We start from the raw sequence: 13,810 nt of genomic DNA on the forward strand, positions 1-13,810 counted from the left end.
CCTCAAATCTCCAGCCTCAAGCCTCACCTCAACTCTCCTGCCTCCAGCCTCGCCTCGCCTCAAGTCTCCTGCCTCCAGCCTCCAGCCTCACCTCAAGTCTCCAGCCTCCTGCCTCGAATCAAGTCTCAAACCTCCAGCCTCAAACCTCGCCTCGCCTCTCGTCTCCTGCCTCCAGCCTCGCCTCAAGTCTCCTACCTCCAGCCTCACCTTGCCTCAAGTCTCCGACCTCAGCCTCCAGCCTCAGCTCAAGTCTCCTGCCTCCAGCCTCAACTCGTCTCATGCCTCCAACCTCCAGCCTCGCCTCGTTTCATCCCTCCAGCCTCCAACCTCGCCTCAAATCTCCGGCCTCCTGCCTCCAGCCTCGCCTCTTCTCATGCCTCCAGCCTCCAGCCTCGCTTCAAGTCCCCTGCCTCCAGCCTCCAGCCTCGCCTCAAGACTCCAGCCTCCAGCCTCGCCTCAAGTCTCCTGCCTCCAGCCTCGCCTCAAGTCTCCTGCCTCCAGCCTCCAGCCTCACCTCAAGTCTCCTGCCTCCTGCCTCCAGCCTCGCCTCAAGTCTCCTGCCTCCAGCCTCCAGCCTCGCCTCAAGTCTCCTGCCTCCAGCCTCCAACCTCGCCTCGTCTCCTGCCTCCAGCCTCCAGCCTCGCCTGAAGTCTCCTACCTCCAGCCTGCAGCCTCACCTCAAGTCTCCTGCCTCCAGCCTCCAGCCTCACCTCTAGTCTCCTGCCTCCAGCCTCGCCTCAAGTCTCCGGCCTTCAGCCTCGCCTTGCCTCAAGCTCCAGCCTCAGCCTCCAGCCTCGCCTCAAGTCTCCGGCCTCCAGCCTCGACTCGCCTCAAGTCTCCGGCCTCCAGCCTCCAGCCTCGCCTCAAGTCTCCTGCCTCCAGCCTCCAGCCTTGCCTCAAATCTCCAGCCTCAAGCCTCACCTCAACTCTCCTGCCTCCAGCCTCGCCTCGCCTCAAGTCTCCTGCCTTTAGCCTCCAGCCTCACCTCAAGTCTCCAGCCTCCTGCCTCGAATCAAGTCTCAACCCTCCAGCCTCAAACCTCGCCTCGCCTCTAATCTCCTGCCTCCAGCCTCGCCTCAAGTCTCCTGCCTCCAGCCTCACCTTGCCTCAAGTCTCCGGCCTCAGCCTCCAGCCTCAGCTCAAGTCTCCTGCCTCCAGCCTCAACTCGTCTCATGCCTCCAGCCTCCAGCCTCGCCTCGTTTCATGCCTCCAACCTCCAGCCTCGCCTCAATTCTCCAGCCTCCAGCCTCCAGCCTCGCTTCCTGCCTCCAGCCTCGCCTCGCCTCAAGTCTCCAGCCTCCAGCCTCCAGCCTCGCCTCCTGCCTCCAGCCTCCAGCCTCGCCTCAAGTCTCCTGTCTCCAGCCTCCAGCCTCGCCTCAAGTCTCCTGCCTCCAGCCTCGCCTCAAGTTTCCTGCCTCCTGCCTCCAGCCTCGCCTCATCTCATGCCTCCAGCCTCCAGATTCGCCTTGTTTCATGCCTCCAGCCTCCAGCCTCCAGCCTCGCCTCCAGTCTCCAGCCTCCAGCCTCGCCTCAACTCTCCTGCCTCCAGCCTCGCCTTGCCTCAAGTCTCCTGCCTCCAGACTTCAGCCTCACCTCGTCTCATGCCTCCAGCCTCCAGCCTCATCTCGTCTCATGCCTCCAGCCTCCAGCTTTGCCTTGTCTCATGCCTCCAGCCTCCAGCCTCACCTCAAGTCTCCAGCCTCCAGCCTCGCCTCAAGTCTCCTGCCTCCTGCCTCCAACCTCGCCTCGTCTCATGCCTCCAGGCTCGCCTCAAGTCTCCTGCCTCCAGCCTCCAGCCTCGCCTTGCCTCAAGTCTCCTGGCTCCAGCCTCCAGCCTCACCTCAAGTCTCCTGCCTCCTGCCTCCAGCCTCGCCTCGTCTCAGGCCTGCAGCCTCCATCCTCGCCTCAAATCTCCGGCCTCCAGCCTCCAGCCTCGCCTTAAGTTTCCAGCCTCCAGCCTCGCCTCAAGTCTCCGGCCTCCAGCCTCCAGCCTCACCTCAAGTCTCCAGCCTCCAGCCTCCAGCCTCGCCTCAAGTCTCCAGCCTCCAGCCTCGCCTCAAGTCTCCTGCCGCCTGCCTCCAGCCTCGCCTCGTCTCAGGCCTGCAGCCTCCAGCCTCGCCTCAAATCTCCTACCTCCAGCCTCCAGCCTCGCCTCAAGTCTCCTGCCTCCAGACTCCAGCCTCGCCTCAAGTCTCCTGCCTCCAGACTCCAGCCTCGCCTCAAGTCTCCAGCCTCCAGCCTCCAGCCTCGCCTCAAGTCTCCTGCCTCAGCCTCCAGCCTTGCCTCAAGTCTTCTGCCTCCAGCCTCCAGCCTCCCCTCAAGTCTCCGGTCTCCAGCCTCAAGCCTCGCCTCAAGTCTCCTGCCTCCAACCTCGCCTCACCTCAAGTCTCCGGCCTCCAGCCTCCAGCCTCGCCTCAAGTCTCCTGCCTCCAGCCTCCAGCCTCGCCTCAAGTCTCCTGCCTCCTGCCTCCAGCCTCGCCTCAAATCTCCAGCCTCAAGCCTCACCTCAACTCTCCTGCCTCCCGCCTCCAGCCTCACCTCAAGTCTCCAGCCTCCTGCCTCAAATCAAGTCTCAAACCTCCAGCCTCAAACCTCGCCTCGCCTCTAGTCTCCTGCCTCCAGCCTCACCTTGCCTCAAGTCTCCGGTCTCCAGCCTCACCTTGCCTCAAGTCTCCGGCCTCAGCCTCCAGCCTCACCTCAAGTCTCCAGCCTCCAGCCTCAACTCGTCTCATGCCTCCAGCCTCCAGCCTCGCCTCGTTTCATGCCTCCAACCTCCAGCCTCACCTCAATTCTCCAGCCTCCAGCCTCCAGCCTCGCCTCAAATCTCCGGCCTCCTGCCTCCAGCCTCGCCTCAAGTCTCCAGCCTCCAGCCTCGCCTCTTCTCATGCCTCCAGCCTCCAGCCTCGCCTCAAGTCTCCTGCCTCCTGCCTCCAGCCTCGCCTCGCCTCATCTCATGCCTCCAGCCTCGCCTCAAAACTCCGGCCTCCAGCCTCCAGCCTCGCCTTGCCTCAAGCTCCAGCCTCAGCCTCCAGCCTCGCCTCAAGTCTCCGGCCTCCAGCCTCGCCTCTAGTCTCCTGCCTCCTGCCTCCAGCCTCGCCTCAAGTCTCCTGCCTCCAGCCTCCAGCCTCGCCTCAAGTCTATTGCCTCCAGCCTTACCTCAAGTCTCCTGCCTCCAGCCTCGCCTCGCCTCAGGTCTCCTGCCTCCAGCCTCCCGACTCGCCTCAAGTCTCCTGCCTCCAACCTCGCCTCGTCCCATGCCTCCAGCCTCGCCTCGTCTCATGCCTCCAGCCTCCAGCCTCGCCTCCGCTCCTCCAGCCTCCAACCTCGCCTCGTCTCATGCCTCCAGCCTCGCCTCAAGTCTCCTGCCTCCAGCCTCCAGCCTCGCCTCAAGTCTCCTGCCTCCAGCCTCCAGCCTCGCCTCAAGTCTCCTGCCTCCTGCCTCCAGCCTCGCCTCGTCTCATGCCTGCAGCCTCCAGCCTCGCCTCAAATCTCCGGCCTCCAGCCTCGCCTCAAGTCTCCAGCATCCAGCCTCGCCTCAAGTCTCCGGCCTCCAGCCTCCAGCCTCACCTCAAGTCTCCTGCCTCCAGCCTCGCCTCAAGTCTCCAGCCTCCAGCCTCGCCTCAAGTCTCCAGCCTCCAGCCTCCAGCCTCACCTCAAGTCTCCTGCCTCCAGCCTCCAGCCTCGCCTCAAGTCTCCGCCTCCAGCCTCCAGCCTCGCCTCAAACCTCCAGCCTCCAGCCTCGCCTCAAGTCTCCGGCCTCCAGCCTCCAGCCTCGCCTCAAGTCTCCTGCCTCCAGCCTCACCTCAATTCTCCAGCCTCCAGCCTCCAGCCTCGCCTCAAATCTCCGGCCTCCTGCCTCCAGCCTCGCCTCAAGTCTCCAGCCTCCAGCCTCGCCTCTTCTCATGCCTCCAGCCTCCGGCCTCGCCTCAAGTCCCCTGCCTCCAGCCTCCAGCCTCGCCTCAAGACTCCAGCCTCCAGCCTTGCCTCAAGTCTCCTGTCTCCTGCCTCTAGCCTCGCCTCGCCTCATCTCATGCCTCCAGCCTCGCCTCAAAACTCCGGCCTCCAGCCTCCAGCCTCACCTCAAGTCTCCGGCCTCCAGCCTCCAGCCTCGCCTCAAGTCTCCAGCCTCCAGCCTCGCCTCAAGTCTCCTGCCTCCTGCCTCCAGCCTCGCATCAAGTCTCCTGCCTCCAGCCTCCAGCCTCGCCTCAAGTCTATTGCCTCCAGCCTCACCTCAAGTCTCCTGCCTCCAGCCTCGCCTCGCCTCAGGTCTCCTGCCTCCAGCCTCCAGACTCGCCTCAAGTCTCCTGCCTCCAGCCTCGCCTCGTCTCATGCCTCCAGCCTCCAGCCTCGCCTCCGCGCATGCCTCCAGCCTCCAGCCTCACCTCAAGTCTCCTGCCTCCAGCCTCGCCTCAAGTCTCCAGCCTCCAGCCTCGCCTCAAGTCTCCAGCCTCCAGCCTCCAGCCTCACCTCAAGTCTCCTGCCTCCAGCCTCCAGCCTCGCCTCAAGTCTCCGGCCTCCAGCCTCCAGCCTCGCCTCAAACCTCCAGCCTCCAGCCTCGCCTCAAGTCTCCGGCCTCCAGCCTCCAGCCTCGCCTCAAGTCTCCTGCCTCCAGCCTCACCTCAATTCTCCAGCCTCCAGCCTCCAGCCTCGCCTCAAATCTCCGGCCTCCTGCCTCCAGCCTCGCCTCAAGTCTCCAGCCTCCAGCCTCGCCTCTTCTCATGCCTCCAGCCTCCAGCCTCGCCTCAAGTCCCCTGCCTCCAGCCTCCAGCCTCGCCTCAAGACTCCAGCCTCCAGCCTTGCCTCAAGTCTCCTGTCTCCTGCCTCTAGCCTCGCCTCGCCTCATCTCATGCCTCCAGCCTCGCCTCAAAACTCCGGCCTCCAGCCTCCAGCCTCACCTCAAGTCTCCGGCTCCAGCCTCCAGCCTCGCCTCAAGTCTCCAGCCTCCAGCCTCGCCTCAAGTCTCCTGCCTCCTGCCTCCAGCCTCGCATCAAGTCTCCTGCCTCCAGCCTCCAGCCTCGCCTCAAGTCTATTGCCTCCAGCCTCACCTCAAGTCTCCTGCCTCCAGCCTCGCCTCGCCTCAGGTCTCCTGCCTCCAGCCTCCAGACTCGCCTCAAGTCTCCTGCCTCCAGCCTCGCCTCAAGTCTCCTGCCTCCTGCCTCCAGCCTCGCATCAAGTCTCCTGCCTCCAGCCTCCAGCCTCGCCTCAAGTCTATTGCCTCCAGCCTCACCTCAAGTCTCCTGCCTCCAGCCTCGCCTCGCCTCAGGTCTCCTGCCTCCAGCCTCCAGACTCGCCTCAAGTCTCCTGCCTCCAGCCTCGCCTCGTCTCATGCCTCCAGCCTCCAGCCTCGCCTCCGCGCATGCCTCCAGCCTCCAGCCTCACCTCAAGTCTCCTGCCTCCAGCCTCGCCTCAAGTCTCCAGCCTCCAGCCTCGCCTCAAGTCTCCAGCCTCCAGCCTCCAGCCTCACCTCAAGTCTCCTGCCTCCAGCCTCCAGCCTCGCCTCAAGTCTCCGGCCTCCAGCCTCCAGCCTCGCCTCAAACCTCCAGCCTCCAGCCTCGCCTCAAGTCTCCGGCCTCCAGCCTCCAGCCTCGCCTCAAGTCTCCTGCCTCCAGCCTCACCTCAATTCTCCAGCCTCCAGCCTCCAGCCTCGCCTCAAATCTCCGGCCTCCTGCCTCCAGCCTCGCCTCAAGTCTCCAGCCTCCAGCCTCGCCTCTTCTCATGCCTCCAGCCTCCAGCCTCGCCTCAAGTCCCCTGCCTCCAGCCTCCAGCCTCGCCTCAAGACTCCAGCCTCCAGCCTTGCCTCAAGTCTCCTGTCTCCTGCCTCTAGCCTCGCCTCGCCTCATCTCATGCCTCCAGCCTCGCCTCAAAACTCCGGCCTCCAGCCTCCAGCCTCACCTCAAGTCTCCGGCCTCCAGCCTCCAGCCTCGCCTCAAGTCTCCAGCCTCCAGCCTCGCCTCAAGTCTCCTGCCTCCTGCCTCCAGCCTCGCATCAAGTCTCCTGCCTCCAGCCTCCAGCCTCGCCTCAAGTCTATTGCCTCCAGCCTCACCTCAAGTCTCCTGCCTCCAGCCTCGCCTCGCCTCAGGTCTCCTGCCTCCAGCCTCCAGACTCGCCTCAAGTCTCCTGCCTCCAGCCTCGCCTCATCGCATGCCTCCAGCCTCGCCTCGTCTCATGCCTCCAGCCTCCAGCCTCGCCTCCGCGCATGCCTCCAGCCTCCACCCTCGCCTCATCTCATGCCTCCAGCCTCGCCTGAAGTCTCCTGCCTCCAGCCTCCAGCCTCGCCTCAAGTCTCCTGCCTCCAGCCTCCAGCCTCGCCTCAAGACTCCTGCCTCCTGCCTCCAGCCTCGCCTCGTCTCATGCCTGCAGCCTCCAGCCTCGCCTCAAATCTCCGGCCTCCAGCCTCGCCTCAAGTCTCCAGCCTCCGGCCTCGCCTCAAGTCTCCGGCCTCCAGCCTCCAGCCTCACCTCAAGTCTCCTGCCTCCAGCCTCGCCTCAAGTCTCCGGCCTCCAGCCTCGCCTCAAGTCTCCAGCCTCCAGCCTCCAGCCTCACCTCAAGTCTCCTGCCTCCAGCCTCCAGCCACGCCTCAAGTCTCCGGCCTCCAGCCTCCAGCCTCGCCTCAAACCTCCAGCCTCCATCCTCCAGCCTCGCCTCCAGTGTCCAGCCTCCAGCCTCGCCTCAAGTCTCCGGCCTCCAGCCGCCAGCCTCGCCTCAAGCCTCCAGCCTCCAGCCTCGCCTCAAGTCTCCGGCCTCCAGCCGCCAGCCTCGCCTCAAGCCTCCAGCCTCCAGCCTCGCCTCGTCTCAATTCTCCAGCCTCCAGCCTCGCCTCAAGTCTAGAGCCTCCAGCGTCACCTCAACTCTCCTCCCACCAGCTTTGCCTCAAGTCTCCGGACTCCAGTCTCCAGCCTCGCCTCAAGTCTCCTGCCACCAGCCTCGCCTCAAGTCTCCAGCCTCCAGCCTCCAGCCTCGCCTCCTGCCTCCAGCCTCCAGCCTCGCCTCAAGTGTCCTGTCTCCTGCCTCCAGCCTCGCCTCGCCTCAAGACTCCAGCCTCCAGCCTCCAGCCTCGCCTCCTGCCTCCAGCCTCCAGCCTCGCCTCAAGTCTCCTGTCTCCAGCCTCCAGCCTCGCCTCAAGTCTCCTGCCTCCAGCCTCGCCTCAAGTTTCCTGCCTCCTGCCTCCAGCCTCGCCTCATCTCATGCCTCCAGCCTCCAGATTCGCCTTGTCTCATGCCTCCAGCCTCCAGCCTCCAGCCTTGCCTCCAGTCTCCAGCCTCCAGCCTCGCCTCAACTCTCCTGCCTCCAGCCTCGCCTTGCCTCAAGTCTCCTGCCTCCAGCCTCCAACCTCGCCTCTTCTCATGCCTCCAGCCTCCAGCCTCGCCTCAAGTCCCCTGCCTCCAGCCTCCAGCCTCGCCTCAAGACTCCAGCCTCCAGCCTCGCCTCAAGTCTCCTGCCTCCAGCCTCGCCTCAAGTCTCCTGCCTCCAGCCTCCAGCCTCACCTCAAGTCTCCTGCCTCCTGCCTCCAGCCTCGCCTCAAGTCTCCTGCCTCCAGCCTCCAGCCTCGCCTCAAGTCTCCTGCCTCCAGCCTCCAACCTCGCCTCGTCTCCTGCCTCCAGCCTCCAGCCTCACCTGAAGTCTCCTACCTCCAGCCTGCAGCCTCACCTCAAGTCTCCTGCCTCCAGCCTCCAGCCTCACCTCTAGTCTCCTGCCTCCAGCCTCGCCTCAAGTCTCCGGCCTCCAGCCTCCAGCCTCGCCTTGCCTCAAGCTCCAGCCTCAGCCTCCAGCCTCGCCTCAAGTCTCCGGCCTCCAGCCTCGACTCGCCTCATGTCTCCGGCCTCCAGCCTCCAGCCTCGACTCAAGTCTCCTGCCTCCAGCCTCCAGCCTTGCCTCAAATCTCCAGCCTCAAGCCTCACCTCAACTCTCTTGCCTCCAGCCTCGCCTCGCATCAAGTCTCCTGCCTTTAGCCTCCAGCCTCACCTCAAGTCTCCAGCCTCCTGCCTCGAATCAAGTCTCAACCCTCCAGCCTCAAACCTCGCCTCGCCTCTAGTCTCCTGCCTCCAGCCTCGCCTCAAGTCTCCTGCCTCCAGCCTCACCTTGCCTCAAGTCTCCGGCCTCAGCCTCCAGCCTCAGCTCAAGTCTCCTGCCTCCAGCCTCAACTCGTCTCATGCCTCCAGCCTCCAGCCTCGCCTCGTTTCATGCCTCCAACCTCCAGCCTCGCCTCAATTCTCCAGCCTCCAGCCTCCAACCTCGCCTCAAATCTCCGGCCTCCTGCCTCCAGCCTCGCCTCAAGTCTCCAGCCTCCAGCCTCGCCTCTTCTCATGCCTCCAGCCTCCAGCCTCGCCTCAAGTCCCCTGCCTCCAGCCTCCAGCCTCGCCTCAAGACTCCAGCCTCCAGCCTCGCCTCATGTCTCCAGCCTCCAGCCTCCAGCCTCGCCTCGCCTCGTCTCATGCCTCCAGCCTCGCCTCAAGTCTCCAGCATCCAGCCTCACCTCGCCTCAAGTCTCCTGCCTCCAGCCTCCAGCCTCGCCTCGTCTCATGCCTCCAGCCTCCAGCCTCAACTCGTCTCTTGCCTCCAACCTCCTGCCTCGCCGCAAGTCTCCTGCCTCCAGCCTCCAGCCTCGCCTCAAGTCTCCATCCTCCAGCCTCCAGCCTCGCCTCAAATCACCAGCCTCCAGCCTCCAGCCTCGCCTCAAGTCTCCAGCCTCCAGCCTCGCCTCAAATCTCCTGCTTCCAGCCTCGCCTCAAGTCTCCTGCCTCCAGCCTCGCCTCAAGTCTCCTGCCTCCAGCCTCCAGCCTCGCTTCAAGTCTCCTGCATCCAGCCTCCAGCCTCGCCACAAGTCTCCTGCCTCCAGACTCCAGCCTCGCCTCGTCTCATGCCTCCAGCCTCCAGCCTCAACTCGTCTCTTGCCTCCAACCTCCTGCCTCGCCGCAAGTCTCCTGCCTCCAGCCTCCGGCCTCGCCTCAAGTCTCCAGCCTCCAGCCTCCAGCCTCGCCTCAAATCACCAGCCTCCAGCCTCCAGCCTCGCCTCAAGTTTCCAGCCTCCAGCCTCGCCTCAAATCTCCTGCTTCCAGCCTCGCCTCAAGTCTCCTGCCTCCAGCCTCACCTCAAGTCTCCGGCCTCCAGCCTCCAGTCTCACCTCAAGTCTCCAGTCTCCAGCCTCCAGCCTCAAGCCTCGCCACAAGTCTCCTGCCTCCAGCCTCGCCTCAAGTCTCCGGCCTCCAGCCTCCAGCCTCGCCTCAAGCCTCCAGCCTCCAGCCTCGCCTCGTCTCAATTCTCCAGCCTCCAGCCTCGCCTCAAGTCTAGAGCCTCCAGCCTCGCCTCAAGTCTCCTGCCTCCAGCGTCACCTCAACTCTCCTCCCACCAGCTTTGCCTCAAGTCTCCGGACTCCAGTCTCCAGCCTCGCCTCAAGTCTCCTGCCACCAGCCTCGCCTCAACTCTCCTGCCTCCAGCCTCGCCTTGCCTCAAATCTCCTGCCTCCAGACTTCAGCCTCACCTCGTCTCATGCCTCCAGCCTCCAGCCTCACCTCGTCTCATGCCTCCAGCCTCCAGCTTTGCCTTGTCTCATGCCTCCAGCCTCCAGCCTCACCTCAAGTCTCCAGCCTCCAGCCTCGCCTCAAGTCTCCTGCCTCCTGCCTCCAACCTCGCCTCGTCTCATGCCTCCAGGCTCGCCTTAAGTCTCCTGCCTCCAGCCTACAGCCTCGCCTTGCCTCAAGTCTCCTGGCTCCAGCCTCCAGCCTCACCTCAAGTCTCCTGCCTCCTGCCTCCAGCCTCGCCTCGTCTCAGGCCTGCAGCCTCCATCCTCGCCTCAAATCTCCGGCCTCCAGCCTCCAGCCTCGCCTTAAGTTTCCAGCCTCCAGCCTCGCCTCAAGTCTCCGGCCTCCAGCCTCCAGCCTCACCTCAAGTCTCCAGCCTCCAGCCTCCAGCCTCGCCTCAAGTCTCCAGCCTCCAGCCTCGCCTCAAGTCTCCTGCCGCCTGCCTCCAGCCTCGCCTCGTCTCAGGCCTGCAGCCTCCAGCCTCGCCTCAAATCTCCTACCTCCAGCCTCCAGCCTCGCCTCAAGTCTCCTGCCTCCAGACTCCAGCCTCGCCTCAAGTCTCCTGCCTCCAGACTCCAGCCTCGCCTCAAGTCTCCAGCCTCCAGCCTCCAGCCTCGCCTCAAGTCTCCTGCCTCCAGCCTCCAGCCTTGCCTCAAGTCTTCTGCCTCCAGCCTCCAGCCTCCCCTCAAGTCTCCGGCCTCCAGCCTCAAGCCTCGCCTCAAGTCTCCTGCCTCCAACCTCGCCTCGCCTCAAGTCTCCTGCCTCCTGCCTCCAGCCTCTCCTCAAGTCTCCTGCCTCCAGCCCCTCCTCAAGTATCCAGCCTCCAGCCTCACCTTGTCTCATGCCTCCAGCCTCCAGCCTCGCCTCGTCTCATGCCTCCAGCCTCCAGCCCCAACACTCTTCAAGTCTCCAGCCTCCAGCCTCGCCTCGCCTCAAGTATCCTGTCTCCAGCCTCGCCTCGTCTCATGCCTCCTGCCTCCAGCCTCGCCTCAAGTCTCCAGCCTCACTTCGCCTCAAGTTTCCTGCCTCCCGCCTCCAGCCTCGCCTCGTCTCATGCCTCCAGCCTCCAGCCTCAACTCGTCTCATGCCTCCAGCCTCCAGCCTCGCCTCGTTTCTTGCCTCCAGCCTCCAGCCTCGCCTCGTCTCATGCCTCCAACCTCCTGCTTCGCCGCAAGTCTCCTGCCTCCAGCCTCCGGCCTCGCCTCAAGTCTCCAGCCTCCAGCCTCCAGCCTCGCCTCAAATCACCAGCCTCCAGCCTCCAGCCTCGCCTCAAGTCTCCAGCCTCCAGCCTCGCCTCAAATCTCCTACTTCCAGCCTCACCTCAAGTCTCCTCCCTCCAGCCTCACCTCAAGTCTCCTGCCTCCAGCCTCCAGCCTCGCTTCAAATCTCCTGCCTCCAGCCTCCAGCCTCGCATCAAGTCTCCTGCCTCCAGCCTCGCCTCAAGTCTCCTGCCTCCAGCCTCGCCTGAAGCCTCCAGCCTCCAGCCTCGCTTCAAGTCTCCTGCCTCCAGCCTCCAGCCTCACCTCAAGTCTCCTGCCTCCTGCCTCCAGCCTCGCCTCAAGTCTCCTGCCTCCAGCCTCCAGCCTTGCCTCAAGTCTCCTGCCTCCAGCCTCCAACCTCGCCTCGTCTCCTGCCTCCAGCCTCCAGCCTCGCCTGAAGTCTCCTACCTCCAGCCTGCAGCCTCGCCTCAAGTCTCCTGCCTCCAGCCTCCAGCCTCACCTCTAGTCTCCTGCCTCCAGCCTCGCCTCAAGTCTCAGGCCTCCAGCCTCCAGCCTCGCCTTGCCTCAAGCTCCAGCCTCAGCCTCCAGCCTCACCTCAAGTCTCCGGCCTCCAGCCTCGACTCGCCTCAAGTCTCCGGCCTCCAGCCTCCAGCCTTGCCTCAAATCTCCAGCCTCAAGCCTCACCTCAACTCTCCTGCCTCCAGCCTCGCCTCGCCTCAAGTCTCCTGCCTCCAGCCTCCAGCCTCACCTCAAGTCTCCAGCCTCCTGCCTCGAATCAAGTCTCAAACCTCCAGCCTCAAACCTCGCCTCGCCTCTCGTCTCCTGCCTCCAGCCTCCCCTCAAGTCTCCGGTCTCCAGCCTCAAGCCTCGCCTCAAGTCTCCTGCCTCCAACCTCGCCTCACCTCAAGTCTCCGGCCTCCAGCCTCCAGCCTCGCCTCAAGTCTCCTGCCTCCAGCCTCCAGCCTCGCCTCAAGTCTCCTGCCTCCTGCCTCCAGCCTCGCCTCAAATCTCCAGCCTCAAGCCTCACCTCAACTCTCCTGCCTCCCGCCTCCAGCCTCACCTCAAGTCTCCAGCCTCCTGCCTCAAATCAAGTCTCAAACCTCCAGCCTCAAACCTCGCCTCGCCTCTAGTCTCCTGCCTCCAGCCTCACCTTGCCTCAAGTCTCCGGCCTCCAGCCTCACCTTGCCTCAAGTCTCCGGCCTCAGCCTCCAGCCTCACCTCAAGTCTCCAGCCTCCAGCCTCAACTCGTCTCATGCCTCCAGCCTCCAGCCTCGCCTCGTTTCATGCCTCCAACCTCCAGCCTCACCTCAATTCTCCAGCCTCCAGCCTCCAGCCTCGCCTCAAATCTCCGGCCTCCTGCCTCCAGCCTCGCCTCAAGTCTCCAGCCTCCAGCCTCGCCTCTTCTCATGCCTCCAGCCTCCAGCCTCGCCTCAAGTCTCCTGCCTCCTGCCTCCAGCCTCGCCTCGCCTCATCTCATGCCTCCAGCCTCACCTCAAAACTCCGGCCTCCAGCCTCCAGCCTCGCCTTGCCTCAAGCTCCAGCCTCAGCCTCCAGCCTCGCCTCAAGTCTCCGGCCTCCAGCCTCGCCTCTAGTCTCCTGCCTCCTGCCTCCAGCCTCGCCTCAAGTCTCCTGCCTCCAGCCTCCAGCCTCGCCTCAAGTCTATTGCCTCCAGCCTTACCTCAAGTCTCCTGCCTCCAGCCTCGCCTCGCCTCAGGTCTCCTGCCTCCAGCCTCCCGACTCGCCTCAAGTCTCCTGCCTCCAACCTCGCCTCGTCCCATGCCTCCAGCCTCGCCTCGTCTCATGCCTCCAGCCTCCAGCCTCGCCTCCGCTCCTCCAGCCTCCAACCTCGCCTCGTCTCATGCCTCCAGCCTCGCCTCAAGTCTCCTGCCTCCAGCCTCCAGCCTCGCCTCAAGTCTCCTGCCTCCAGCCTCCAGCCTCGCCTCAAGTCTCCTGCCTCCTGCCTCCAGCCTCGCCTCGTCTCATGCCTGCAGCCTCCAGCCTCGCCTCAAATCTCCGGCCTCCAGCCTCGCCTCAAGTCTCCAGCATCCAGCCTCGCCTCAAGTCTCCGGCCTCCAGCCTCCAGCCTCACCTCAAGTCTCCTGCCTCCAGCCTCGCCTCAAGTCTCCAGCCTCCAGCCTCGCCTCAAGTCTCCAGCCTCCAGCCTCCAGCCTCACCTCAAGTCTCCTGCCTCCAGCCTCCAGCCTCGCCTCAAGTCTCCGGCCTCCAGCCTCCAGCCTCGCCTCAAACCTCCAGCCTCCAGCCTCGCCTCAAGTCTCCGGCCTCCAGCCTCCAGCCTCGCCTCAAGTCTCCTGCCTCCAGCCTCACCTCAATTCTCCAGCCTCCAGCCTCCAGCCTCGCCTCAAATCTCCGGCCTCCTGCCTCCAGCCTCGCCTCAAGTCTCCAGCCTCCAGCCTCGCCTCTTCTCATGCCTCCAGCCTCCGGCCTCGCCTCAAGTCCCCTGCCTCCAGCCTCCAGCCTCGCCTCAAGACTCCAGCCTCCAGCCTTGCCTCAAGTCTCCTGTCTCCTGCCTCTAGCCTCGCCTCGCCTCATCTCATGCCTCCAGCCTCGCCTCAAAACTCCGGCCTCCAGCCTCCAGCCTCACCTCAAGTCTCCGGCCTCCAGCCTCCAGCCTCGCCTCAAGTCTCCAGCCTCCAGCCTCGCCTCAAGTCTCCTGCCTCCTGCCTCCAGCCTCGCATCAAGTCTCCTGCCTCCAGCCTCCAGCCTCGCCTCAAGTCTATTGCCTCCAGCCTCACCTCAAGTCTCCTGCCTCCAGCCTCGCCTCGCCTCAGGTCTCCTGCCTCCAGCCTCCAGACTCGCCTCAAGTCTCCTGCCTCCAGCCTCGCCTCGTCTCATGCCTCCAGCCTCCAGCCTCGCCTCCGCGCATGCCTCCAGCCTCCAGCCTCACCTCAAGTCTCCTGCCTCCAGCCTCGCCTCAAGTCTCCAGCCTCCAGCCTCGCCTCAAGTCTCCAGCCTCCAGCCTCCAGCCTCACCTCAAGTCTCCTGCCTCCAGCCTCCAGCCTCGCCTCAAGTCTCCGGCCTCCAGCCTCCAGCCTCGCCTCAAACCTCCAGCCT

Source organism: Mobula birostris, chromosome 1, assembly GCF_030028105.1.
Source record: "Mobula birostris isolate sMobBir1 chromosome 1, sMobBir1.hap1, whole genome shotgun sequence".
NCBI lineage: Eukaryota > Metazoa > Chordata > Chondrichthyes > Myliobatiformes > Myliobatidae > Mobula > Mobula birostris.